At 31.4% G+C, this 14582-nt stretch overlaps 1 protein-coding gene across 2 annotated transcripts in view; it reads left to right on the forward strand.

Moving 5' to 3' along the window:
- Positions 1 to 14582, forward strand: part of LOC142322455 (protein Wnt-5a-like) — a 485502-nt gene that overhangs the window by 131848 nt on the left and 339072 nt on the right. The window lies entirely within an intron of this gene.

A 14582-nucleotide genomic window follows, 5' to 3' on the forward strand; every position in this document is an offset into this window, starting at 1 on the left:
GTAATTATAGTTCGTATAAAATTGGTTTGACACACATCGCCATATTGGTAAGTCGTGTTTTTATTCGGTTCCTAACGAATATGCTTGCCGGCCTCCGTGGCGCGAGTGGTAACGTCTCGGACTTTAATCCGGCGGTTCCGAGTTGGAATCCCGGTCAGGCATGGCATTTTCATACGCTATAAATCATTCATATCATCATATGAAGCAATGGATAACGTTGGTTTCGGAGGTTTGAAAAAACAAAAAAAAAAACTAATACTTAGTTGTGTGGTTTCAGTGGTACTATTTGTGAATTTTGTTCTTTGCTTTTACATAGCAAAGAACGCTAAATTACCAAAAAACGATTGTTTGGTCATATATATGTAAAAAAATAACCTAACAAAGGATTTTTGGGCCATTATGTAGGGATATTATTTTCTGTGCATTTGGTTATTTCGACTTTTTTTGTTTGCATAGTCTTAAGTCTATCTGGGCTATAAGAAAGTCGGGTGTTTTATTATTTACTTATTATTATTTATTTACTGTAAGTCTCCTTCTTGGTGGCTTTTCTTTTTGTTTTGGTGTTTCTTTTTGTTTTTTTTTTAATAAAATACAGATGTTTTAGCTGTTAAATATAATTCAAAGAAATTTATTACTTAATCAGTTGTGATTTTGTTTACATTGGCAACGACCAAACGGGCTCTTTGTGATTGGTCGTTGTGTTTGACAGCGGCCATCTTGCATTGATCTGATTGGTTTTCCTTTGTTTACGTTTCCATCTGATTTATTAGCTTCTTATTTATTAAAAAACTGTTTTATCGCGATTTTTTGTAACACAATAATAACACAAAATTACGAAATATTTTTCTCAATTTGATCACAGCACCAACTGTCGGGACAAACTAAAATTAAAATAGAATATTATTGAATATTCTAATGAAAATTCTATATTATTGAAAATTCTATAATAATATTCTATATAATTTTTGCTAGGTTGTAGAAATCAGTTGATTTCTAGACCTAAAAGAAAACTTTATTAATTATGCATATATTCGTAGGTATAATTTCTTTATGTAACCGATTAATAGCTTTTATATTTTCAATAATACTTTTAAAGTAAGAACTCATGAGGTGTTGTGAAGAAGAGTTTAAAAATTATATATCCACAATGGTATGAAAGTAGGTAAACGGCTTCGTATCTCAAAATTGATGGATCTAGGAGGAAGAAAGAAGTACGGATCTTCATAGTTACAAAATTACTACTTTACGGTTTGTTTGAAAGTGTTGTCCGCCATCTTGGATACATTCATTGAATCAAATCTTTTTTTCTTTAAATAGGAAGGTGGACATAAGATAGACGATAATAATGTAAAGTTATTACAAGAAAAATGATGGCGAAAACAGTTACTCGATAAATGCATCCGTTTTTTTAGTTTTAAGTAATCAAATAAAAAAAAAACGGAATAATCGCGGTAGTAATAAAATGAGTTAAAAAGGTCTGTGGAAGCTTTTTAAGTCGTATTACCTTTAGAATTACATCCAATAACAAACTTTAAATAGTTAATGTTGGAATTTACGGTTCAAACACTAATAATAATAATAAAAAATGCAATAACTTAATATTTTGCAACACCTTCCTGTAGGCCTGAGAAAGAAAATTTCATCAGCCATCCATTAAGTAAATCTCCTGATCGCTTTTGCCATACACACCTGATCCGATCTAAAATTAAGGTTTCGTCCATCCAACCTGATTCCTGTGCTCTGATAATAACTCCATTTAAATGTACGGTAGGAAGAGTTTTTCTTTTAAAACCAATGTACGGAGGTAATTTTGATCCATCAGAAGTAATACAAAGCATAACACTACACCTTTGTTTGTCATTACCACCAGTGCGAATCGTAACACTTTTTTCACCTTTTTTGTTTACGGTTTTGTCAAGTGGCATTTCAAAATACACGGGGATTTGATCAGCGTTTCCTATTTGAGAAGGCAAATAGTCTTTATCTTTTCTAAAATTTATTATGTATTTGTGAAAATGTAATATTTTTTGTTCATAAGCGTCTGGAAGTCGTTGAGAAACGGTCGTCTTTCGTCTTATTGACAAATCATTTCGTGCAAAAAATCGTGTTATCCATCCACGGCTTGCTTTAAAATCAACTTTATTCAACGATTTAGCGATTTCACGAGCATACGATTGACACATTTCTGTCGTGACAGCATAACCGCATTTCCTTTTTTCCATAACAAAGTCGTAAAATTTTTTTTCTATGTCTTGTGTATTTTGGTTTTAAGCCACGAAAACCCTTTTATTACCAGTGCCTTTCACCAGAAGTTGTTTCTTCATACGTCAGTCTCGAATGCAGCTTTCATCTACGTTAAATTTTCTTTCTGCCGTCCGATTTCCAATTTTTTCAGCCTCTTCTATAACGCGCAGTTTTTCGTAAGATCGTAGACGCTGTCCTTTTGTACTCATTTTAATGCCGTAATTAAAATAAATCACCGTATTAAACTTTACAAGATAAACTAAACAGATAAATGCACATAACCGTCCACATATACAAACAGTACAATGACTATGGCGAATAGTCAAGACGACGATGGGTAACTGATAATGTAACTGTAGTGTCATTAGAACCGGATGCAGCCTATACAGAATGAATCAGTTTTATAAAAATACCGTAACTTCCCTCCAATCGATAACAGGGTAACAGGGTGTTAATAATTAAGAATGTATTCTGTATAAGCGGCATCCGGTATTGATAAACGAAAGCCTAATGTAACCATATTTATGTGATTGAATTTAGGTACTTTTAAGAAAACGTTTACTTTAAATAAATTATCCTGGCTAAAGGCTATGTTTCAAGTAAGCCCCGCACCCTTATTTTTTCTCTCCAATTCCAAGAAAAAAAGTGCGGGGGTACTCGAATAAATACGGTACTTATAATTTTCTACTGTCTACTTTTTAAATATTTCGAATTATGTATTTAAAATTATATATTAAAAACTTACGTGTATTTTTCTTATTAGGTTTTATTAGAGTGGAAAATTATTCGCCTTATAACAAAGATCGAAGAAAAATTACAAGAAATTTACGCAAGTATCTCGGAATTATATCATCTGATGTATTTTAAATATATTTATTTTTTTTGTACATTAAAATATGTTGGACCAGAATTACAGTTTTGTTAATTTTAAGATTGACCTAACAAATTAATATAGATTTTTATTTTTTAAATTATGCTTTGTTAGACAGGGTCATATATATATAAGACAATAACTAAGATTTTGATATTAATAATAATTTTAAACATTATTAATACGGGGGAAAGAATTTTTAACGATATAAAAAACCACGGCAAACATTTAGAAACATCGTTGCCAATTTTTGATAGAAATATTTTGATTAACGATGGAATTTTTTTGTTATCGTAAAAAGTAATAAATCATCTATCTGATAAGTTTACGTAAAATTCATTATAAAAGGTAAATATTATTCAGTTTTAGACTAAATTTTAATAATAATAATAAAAAATTGTATTTAATTTTAAGAGAACATGATTCTACCCTTTGAAAAATGTAACAAAATTATCTTACATGTTAAATTTTTTGCATTATTTTCTCTCCATTATAATAATTATTCGAATTTTTTTTTTTTTGTTGAGGGAAAATTTTATCTTCATTCAAAACTCTTTACACCTACTAAATAAAGTGCTAATTTCAAAGAATTCTTATTTTAACTGATGAATTAATTCATCACAGTTACTTACAAAGAAGCTTGTTCGTGAGAATAGGAAATTGAATTTGTATCGTATGAAAAATGCCACGCGAGACCGGGATTCGAAACCGGGATTTCCGTATGAAAGGCCGAGGTGCTTCCTCTCCGCAATCGGGATTTCGGCTTTTATAGTTTCTTGATATCTATTTTTATCATATCACAATCTGTTTACGTTCATACAGTTTTCCAAAGCAGTAAATTCTTTCGTTATTTAATTATTCGCACAGCAACGAGGCCGACGATCAATAACAGTTACTATGATGAATGATAATTAATTTTGTAGGGTGTATAAAATGCTACTTTTGACAGGGACTCGAACCCGGAACTTTCAGATTAGTTAAGGCAGAAACGCTACTACTCCGCACGAAGATCGACGAAAGAATAAAAATTAAAGTACGTATATTATTTTAAATATTTTTTGGACGTTATATTATTTTTTATTAATTAAATCAGATGTGTTTACAAGGCTGTTTACAATGGAAGATCGCATTAAAATTTATTATCGTAATAATTTAAAAAGAAGGTTTCTTTTCATCCCAACTTTCTCTGTTTGTTTTGTTTTGCTTCTCACCCTCATTACTCACCCTTCCAGTGCATGATTTATAAATAGTTGTTTTCACAATATATCGTGAAGGAAAACACGTCTAAAAGAATATACAATACTGTATATAATGTACAGTACTTGTCTGAACACATAAATTAAAATCCACCTTTATCACAAGGAACGGCATAATATTTACTTCTTTTTCGTTTTTTATTTCCATTTCCGTTACAAATAATTTATAATACTCGCATTAAATCATTTTCATAAACTAATTCATAATAAAATATTTATTTTCGTATTATATGAAATATATATCCGAATTAAAATATTTTAAAAAAACTTAAGGAAAAGTTAAGGAATAAAATTAAAACTTTCCAACTTTGAAACATAGTGTCCGTATGTTTTTTCCTATAGATGTTAGTTTTAATTTCGGACGCGGGAACCTATTTTGCTGATTTGAACTATTCATTTATCGATAAATTTACCACATTTAGAGAAAGGTTTTAGATCTAAATACTTTCAGATAACTTTATTACTCGTTAAAAATAAAACTAAAACTGAGAAAATGTATTTTATTGTAATTTTTCGTGCGTTGCCGGACGTTTTCCCGAAAGAAATTTCCCGAATGATCATTTTCCCGAATAGACATTCTCGCGGAAATCTTTTTCTCGTAGGAAAATTCCCAAATGTGCTTTTGTCCGAATAAACTGGAATATAATGCTTCCCGAATCATTCAAATTATGCAAATAATTATGTTCGATCTAATCTCCACGGTTACTATTCAAATTTATACTGATTGTTTAAAGATAAACAGTATAAATAAATTTCTGCTGCCTTTTATAACTACTTTTTTCAATTATATTTATAGTATTTGTAATGGCTGAAGCAACAGTTGTAGGTGAAACAAAATTAGTTATTATGGATACGTCTACTTGCGGCCAAAACAGAACAAGTACTGGGATCGTAAGAGTTTGCGAATGAAGGGGTGTACTTTTCGTGCTATCACTAATTTGAATGGAGTCGTTTTAAAAGGCTCTAATCACTTACCATACCAGCATCCACTACGCAGCTTTAACGTTAAAGCTGCGCAAAAGAAGAAATGGCAACTAATTCAAAAGCGCATTCAAAACACTGTTGAAAAATATCCGGAGTACGAGCTCTTGCATACAATATTGTTATTTAATTTACTGATTTTTATAAATTTTTATTAACGTTTAAGTTTTTCCACGTAAATATACCGAAATTTCCCTTACAATTTGCTTATTTTCGGAAACAATACCTTCGAGAAAAGGGCATTCGGAATTTTGGTCGTTTAGGAAATGCCATTCGGGAAAACGTCTTGGAATTTTTTTCGTGGAATAATATTTTTTATCGCCGACTATTAAGAAGTTACCGCAACTGAAATTCATGAAATGAATTTAAAATTGTGTTTGAATTAAATTTAAAATTGAAATGAAATGAAAATTAAAACTATTTATTTTTAAAATTTATTTTAAATCATTTCCTATGCAACATGTACAATTACAAACGGAATGAAAGAAAAATTAAGAATAGAGAAAGTTGTATAAAGCGTGAAGTAAATTGAAGAGGAATATGTCAGTGTATTCGAAAAAATTATAAATTTATTTAAATATATATTGGTGACAAAACATTTTGTATTAATTACATATTTTTTTATTTATCGTAAACAAAAGAAAAATAGAAAATGTCAACGACCAGAAAAAAAAATTGTTTTTGAGCAGGAGTGGGGGAAAATTGTACATCCATCGGGATTTTTTAAATACAATTTGTAGAATAAAATTTAAAACAAGACGAAGACAAAATCAGTATACGAGCTTAACTAGGAGATGTGAGTGATTTAATGTAAAAAATTTGATGTTTCACCCTTTTGATAGCATGACGTAATATGTAACCAAATGATATGTGTAGGCTGAATATATTATCATTAAACATTTTTCTCTAAATATCGAATAATGCATTTTATTTTTGTGTTTTCTTTTAGTTTCATGCAAAACTGATTATTGGGAAAGCCCATTATATTATTTTCGTTTGTCTTTTATTTTGGCTGATGAAAAGTAAAACTTTTGTTTTAACGAATCTTGCACAAAACATTTAATTAATTTACCTAGTTTTTCAAGTTTTACACAATTGAAATCTTATGTCTTTATTGAAAATATTTATCCATCATGATAAAAGAATTTGATTTTTAGCATTTACTTTATCAGCTATTTACAAAAAAAAACAAAAAATTTAATCGGTTTTTTATTTTCATGCTCAAGGTGTATTAAAAGAAAAATTTTATCGATTGCTATAATATTTAAAAAATCTGATGTGGACCCACATGACTTCATTGTACGCCCATTAAATTACATATACGAATTCTTTTAAAATTAAAAGGACATAAAGTTTAATTTCACTAATAACTTTTGATATTTTTTCATTTTTTTGTTGTTATTGAATTATTATTCATCGTAACACTGTTTTTTACAATCAGAGGTTAACAATTATTAATAAATCAATGTATTTAAATTAAAAAGTGAAAGGAAAGAAGTCGGATTCGAACTGATGTGCCTTCCCCTTGTAAGATCCAAATATTTCATTAATTAAAATTTTATTTGGCTATAACTCTGGAACCGATGAAAATAAGTACCGCTTATGATATATCGTTGAAAAGCTCCCAATGAGGCCTTATTAATACAATTAAGAAAAAGTCCAAAATCCAACTTTTTGGATTTTACGCTTTTTGTATATTTTTGTTCAAGTCGATTGCAATCAAAAGAGGGGGAAGTGCACAACTAGATGTTATACCAGTCCTAAATAAAAAATTTCAACATTCTACGGCTAATCGTTTTTGAGTTAATACATACGTACGTACAGACGTCACGCCGAAACAAGTCAAAACGGATTCAAGGAGATGGTCAAAATTGATATTTCCGTTGAAATCTGAAAACAATAATTTTTCGGGATTACAATACTTCCTTTACTTCGTACAAGGAAGTAAAAATATTTACTTAAATGTTTACTTTTTTATTCGAATGCGCTACAGAGTTTTCACATACCTCTAAGCAAACCAGTAATTTTTTGTGATTTACTTGCTAAGGATGCATTTTAGAGAAAAACCAACTGATGAAAGAAATCAAAGATAAAAGAATTTTAAACAACTTTAAAATCATAAGGACATAAGCACAAGTGTAGTTGTAATTTATTTATTTCTGACAGGGGCAGTTTTTTTTTGCGATTTACTCATCTGAGATGCATTTTAGTGAAATTTAGGAAACATTAGAAAATTTAGGAAGAATTAAGAAAAACAAAATTTGAAACGGTAGGGTTTAGAAATAGCTTTTTTAATTTTAATTTTTTACTGAGGTACTTCAGTTTAACGGGTAAGAACTGGTACCCCGAGAAATACAGAGTAATTAACTTGCTTAAAATAAATGAAGTATCTTTACAAACTCTGTTAATTCTTCTTAAGCTTCGCATCAAAACTGTGGAATATATATATTTGTATGTACACACCTGTGTCTAAGTGAATGAAATAAAGCTAATTTATTTAGAATACGAATTTAGTGTTAGCACGTTTTATGACTTAGAAACAAGTTCAGACACATTAATAAAATATATATTTATTTTATGCGTGTTTGCGTTTTGGTTCATAAATGTATGAACGTATCTGATAAAATTGTGTAAAAAAAAATTATATAAAAAAAATCAATGATTTTTTTTACTCTTCCTGCACAAAATGTTGAAAGATTTTATCTTACAATCTGAATTAGGCTACATTTTGTTTAATAAGTTTGTAAATATACCCGATATATTGAATGAAAGGTTTAAGTATCTTTTAACGAACGGAAATGGAAATTGTATATTAACAGAAATTTATAGAATCATTTTACAATATTCTTTACTTTTAACCTTTTATAAAACCATTTTATGTATTAATATGTAGAATTTAACAGTAAACTTCAGGGTGTGGCCTCTTTTATCTTAAACTATTTATTTTAACATTTTTTCTTCTTAGTTTATTATATTGTTTATTCAGTTTTAATGATTATTTTTTTTATTCTTGTTGAATTATAAATCTATTAAACCTCTAGGCGACTGCTAATGACAAATTTATATCTTATTTATTAAAATTGAATCGTGAATAATTTCAGCACTAAGAAAACTAGTTAATTTTTTATTCTGATAAAAATTTAAATATTTGATCCTATACACAATGTAGAATGATACTGTCTTTTAAAATAAATCCTTTGAGCTCCAAAAACGCTTCCTTTATTTTCTGTAATTAGACCGCTGCCTATTTCTGCTAAAAGATATTTCTGCTTACGGATTTAAAATAAAAAGATTTTTTTGGTTGATGAATTATTATGGTGGAAGTAATTTTCAACATTTATCTCAAAGAGAAAATTTTCAACTATTTTATTATTTAATTTTTGGTAAAATTTTGGAAAGAATTGTAATTTAGGTGTTTTAAACTACGCCTTATGAATACCATAGCTTAAGATTAATGCTAAACATTATATTATTACACATTCATTGTGAACAAAATAAAAAATTAACTAAATTCAGAACAAAATCTGTATTCAGCAATACAGAACCGACCGGCGGAGGTGGCGGAAGTGGCTAAGCCTGCGTACAAGACCACACGTGGAAATCTTAGTCCCACGATCAAACAAACAAAAAGAAGAGCCTGGGACGAAGCAGTATGGGACCTAAATATTGACCCGTGAGCCGGGCGTATCGGGTCATACTAAGGAAGTTTGGCACGCCGACACCCACATTAGAGGCGATCAAGGAGTTCACTACACGGAGTTTTCCTACAACAAGGAAAGTGGGTAAATTGCTGTCGATTCCGAAACAGGTGAATGCAGGTCAGCGACAATCATACAGACCGATATGTCTATCGCCGACGATCGGCAAGTTATACGAGTCATTCGTCGGCGGGACGAATTCAGTCTGAGTTAGAGGCTCCGGAGGATTGGCGCCACTGCAATTTGGGTTCACCAAGGAAAATCAACGGTGGTTGCCCTCACCAAGATAGTGAGGTGGATAGAGACAAGTAGAGCGGGCACCCGGAGGACCAGAAAGATCCATTGATGGTTCTCCTGGATGTCCGCAATGCCTTCAGTAGCATTCCGTGGGAACACGTCTTGGAAGAAATGCGGAGGGAAATGTAAGTTTATACCTAAGAGTCTCAATAAGTATCTACAGGGTAGAGAGCTGCTGACACCAGCAAAAAGAGGATAAATACGTTTCCGGATGTATGGAGGGGGTCCTCCAAGAATCTGTGCTAAACCCCCTCTTGTGGAACCTGGTTTTTGACGGGGTCTTGAGGTTTCCGGAGAAGGTTACACTCGTTGCGTACGCCGACGATTTGCCGATGTTTGTTGATGGGCCCACAGAAGATGAAGTGGAGGAGAAGGCGTATAGGACCGTAAGACAGATAAGCATGTGGTTGGCGACAAGGGGGCTACGACATGCTCTACAAAAAACGCAACTCGTAGTTGTGGCAGATCGACGTAAGATTAGAAGAATTCGAGTTACGGTCGATGTAGTCAGACTAGAAACAATACCCTTTGTGAAATATATCGGGATATGGTTCGATCAAAAATGGGCTACACAACCGACATTCTATGAAATATGCAGTACAGCGGAACGGATCGTCAACGCTCTGAGTAGATTGATGGGGCCAAGTGGGAACCCAGAGCAGCTAAAAGAAAGCTATTCATGATAGCAGTGACTTGCATAATATTGTACACAGTGCCTGCCTGGTTTTCGGCACTAAACAGTAAGAGGAATGTGAAGATGATGACATCACTGCAGAGACGAATGAATTTAAGGATCGTGGCGGATACCGTTCGGTACGAACGGTATCGGCGGATGCGGCGAGACTCCTGGCCAGGATACCGCCGACCAAGTTACGGGCTACCCAAATGAAACGGATCTATGAGGGCATGGACGGGGAAAATGCCACTAATTTTTTGCTACAAGAATGGCAAGAGAAATGGAACCCCCGCTACAACCGGGGCGTGGACAAAGAAGCTTATTCCAAATATAGGACCTTGGTCGGGGAGGAAAAACGGTAACGTGGGGTACTACCTGTCACAATTCATCTCCGGTCACGGAAGATTTGGTGTATATTTATACAGGTTTAAAAGTAGGGAGCTCCCAAATTGTATGTACTGCGGTCAAGAGGACACTCCCTACCACACTATTTTTGAATGTGCACGTTGGGAGGATCTAAAAGCCAGATATAACATAAAAGAGATTTCCCCGGAAACTACAACAAAGTATATGTTGAGAGGAAAAGAGGAATGGCTGACAATAGAGAGATTCGTGGTTGAGGTTAAACGAGCAAAGGAAGTAGATTACAAGAAGTGGGGGGAGTTACTTTAACAAAAAAAAAGACTGAGACCCGGCTGCTAGGGCAGAGCCCGGGAGTGGTATAGCAGGGCCTGGTGTCCCTGAGTTTAGCGGTTAGAAACAGAGGCAAGATGAAAATGAGGAAAAGATCCGGAACCGGTGAGTCGAGCTGTCATGCCGGTAAGTGGGGAGGCTCATTAGAGTCGTAAGGACATTCCCCTGGGCTTAGTAATACTACATTGTTGAGCCGGCCCAGGGGAACAGGAGAACAAACAAACATAAAAAACAAACATTATTACTAAATACTGGTTTAAAAATTAAATACGTAAAATATAATTTTCAACTTTATGAATGACGACAGAGTAAAGTTTTTCATATACTCGAAAATAAGGGAAATTCATCAATATTATTGCGAGCATATTTTTTTTTATTGATAATCGAAATTTTAATTCTAAAAATTCATTCTTAAGGTGTACTTTAAGAGGAGTATGGAAGTTGTAGTCGAGGTCTGTTCGAAAATTTACTGATTGAACAACTCTCTTGCTCTGGTGACTAAGAGTAAAATTGTGTATCGTATTTAGTTACAAGGAGCTTGGTTTTTCGCGGTTATATATAAAAATTTTACTTAATATTATAAAGTAGACTTAAAAATCAATAGCCGCCTATGCTGTTGAACTTACCGGTATGAATTATTTAGTTATTAGTCATTTGATTGGTTTGATGCTGTTCTCTGTTTCTTTCTGTTTTATTCTAATCTTTTATCTTAAAATAGTTGTCTTCTCAGTTGTAGGGTTTTCTTTATATTACAAATTTTTGTCTTCCTTACATGTTTTACCTTTTGCTCTTCCCCCTATTCCTAATTAACTAAATGTGGGGGTCTTAATATATGGCCTACCGATCTGATAGGTCTTTTTACAAGATTCTCCTATCAAATATTCTCCCTCTATTCTTCTTAAAGCCTCTTTATTTCGTATTCTATTAACCGATGTTCCTTTCAATATCCTCCTTCAACACCACATTTTTTCCTTTTCTGGTTTTCATAAAGCGATACACTCTACAGAAATGTATTCAATAACTTCTTCCTTATCCTCCAGATGTGTATTTGATTCTAGCAGACGTTTTTCAGAATGAAGGCAACTTTTGCTTGTTCAGTTTGCTTTTATCTTTACCACTTTGCCCATTTTTATACTTTTATTACTTTTTTAACTGCTATATATTGTATTCTCTTACCTTAATACTTCACTATCTTCATTTCCGTTAAAGAGTTCTTTAGCTTTGTTTAACTTTTTATTTTAAAATTTATCATTCATTCTTTTAAACTTATTTTGGTTTCTGCTAAAACGACAATAACATCGATGAATCTGAACATTTTACTTTTTCCTTGGATAGTTACTCCGTTTTCGAATTATTCTTTACTTGCAACGAACAAAAAATACTTGTTTTTCTTTATTTTTTGTTCTTCTGTTCATAGAGCAAAAAGAAACTTGTACAGAATAAATCCATTTTTACTTCTTTTTCCTTCGTGAATTAGGTTAACTTTCGTTTACCCTTCTTCGTCTTCAATTCTTATCACATATACCTCTGTCTTTTTACGGTATATTTCGGTATAATTTTCCTTAAAATTAAAATATTTTCTTCCATTTTAAATTATAAAGTGCTTTCTCGAGATCTATTGAAACTATGTAGGGACTTTATTCTTCTTAAGTCTGCCTTATAAATTAATTTTTGGGTCGGAATGGCCTTCCATGTTCCCATAGTATTTCTAAAATCAAGATATTAATATATGCTATTATCAATTTAAGAAAAGAGATTGCTGTACGAATTACTGTTCTCCCAATACTTTACTGTTATGTTTTTTCTTAGGTCAGAATACAATAACCTCAACGTACCGGTGAACTATTTTTTCTTATCGTTACGATTTTTTCCTCGTTGATAAACTTGGCATTACGATTGTTTATAACAGCTCTTAGAGTAGTTACAAACACGTTATACTATGAGATCGAAAAGCTTAAAACGGTTGGAATATGGTATAGAAGTTTAAATTCGCGAATTCATACGAAATACAGCAGAATGGTTTGGCTTGGTTAGAAAGTTCTGGGCAAGATGTAAAGTTAGTTAATCTGTGAGTGTTCTATTTCTTCTAAAAATTTATTGTAAATTATTATTTTTAAAATTTTAATAATATATCAAAATGTTATTATTTAATTCTAAACACGGGATATAATTTAAACAAACGAACATTAAACATTGTATCGTTCAGTGTAAACGGAGTGTCACATATATTTTAGTTCTGATAGCGCTTGCCAGATGCGCTGACTGTTGACAACCTTAAGAGATCTCCTGCAGACCGATCTGTCCGTCCTTACCGTAAACAGCATAGATAAGGAATGAGGAGTGTTTATAAAATGAGAAATATTACAAACATTCTTAGCGGGTAGAAAAGGAAAATGTACTCTCTCCTTATATCGCTTAAACACACTTGTGCGAGGGTGTATGAACAAAGAATTCCAATAAATAAAGTGAAAAATTAACACACACACACACACACACACACACACCCACACCACACAACAAATACAATGATTTAATTTTGTTTAAAGAGTAACAACTTTATTTTGTTTTAAAATATCGATCAAATCAGAGAAATAACTGAGAAAAATGATTTTAAAGATTAATAAATTTAAGGAAAATTGAACATATCACAAATATTGACCCGCAGTCAGTCTTATACAAGTGACACATCATTTTTATAAGTATGTATATTGTAATAATTAAATATTTATTAGTTTCACCAGCTCTTAACTAAATGCAATTATCTATATCTTATTTTATATTATGAATTAAGCATTAATCGTGTTTAAAAATAAAGTTTATTAGATTTTCAGGTATTATGCCAATACTTATGTTTAGCTTTCGGTTAACTCTCTCTTTCCTCGAAAAGTTAGACTAAGAAATGAGGAGGGGAGTTGATCTAATAAATTTATTTCAAGCTAGTTCTTGGAAACATAAAATGTTTTCAAATTTTGTTAGAAAAATATAAAATATTACTAATTTAACCATTTAAAAGGCATAAAAAGAATTAGAAAATCTCGGTTGTAAAACAATGAAGCATTTACGAGTATAAAAAGGATTATAAAAATAAATATAAAAAAAAATTACAAAGCAAATTGTACTACGGTACAATTTTTATAAAATCCATCACCTTCGATGTATACCCTAGGAATCACTTACTCGAACTGAGAATGTACAAGACTACACTTCAGTTATACTCATACATAACATCCTCATTCATCCTCTGAAGTATTATCTGAAAGGTAGTTACCGGAAGCTAAACAGGAAAAAGAAAAGGATTCCAGCCAACTCATAATTTTAAGAAATACAAAACTTGAGGTGGTGTTATTATTTGACCGTTAGCAATGTTCTTCTTTACGTACTGTAACAACCAGCAAAATAAAAAAATGGGATTGTAATAAAAAAATAACAATTGAAAACATTGAGAAGACAAAAATAAAAAAAAACATTTTTATAGTTTTAATTTTCAAATTTAACATGATTTTTACTAAACCACTAGATTTACTGATGAAAATATTAACATCTGTTGTCATATAACTTGCATAACTCAGTCTGAAAATAAATTTTAAATTATATAAAATCTATGAAATAGGATTTATAATCGGGAGTTTTAAGAGCTTATATAAGAAATACTTTAATGAAATCTATGATTTATATTTCTTGTATACACATACATAACTATGTATACGACAATTAATTATATCAAATATATTGTTTATAATGTTAATGGTTATAAAATGTAATAAAAACGAACATTTGGTTAAAAATCTTGTTAGCATATTTTTTTAAAGCTTCTGGGTGGCCTAATGTAACTTGAAAAGCAATATATATATATATATACCTCCACA

Source organism: Lycorma delicatula, chromosome 3 (assembly GCF_047948215.1).
Source record: "Lycorma delicatula isolate Av1 chromosome 3, ASM4794821v1, whole genome shotgun sequence".
Taxonomy (NCBI): domain Eukaryota; kingdom Metazoa; phylum Arthropoda; class Insecta; order Hemiptera; family Fulgoridae; genus Lycorma; species Lycorma delicatula.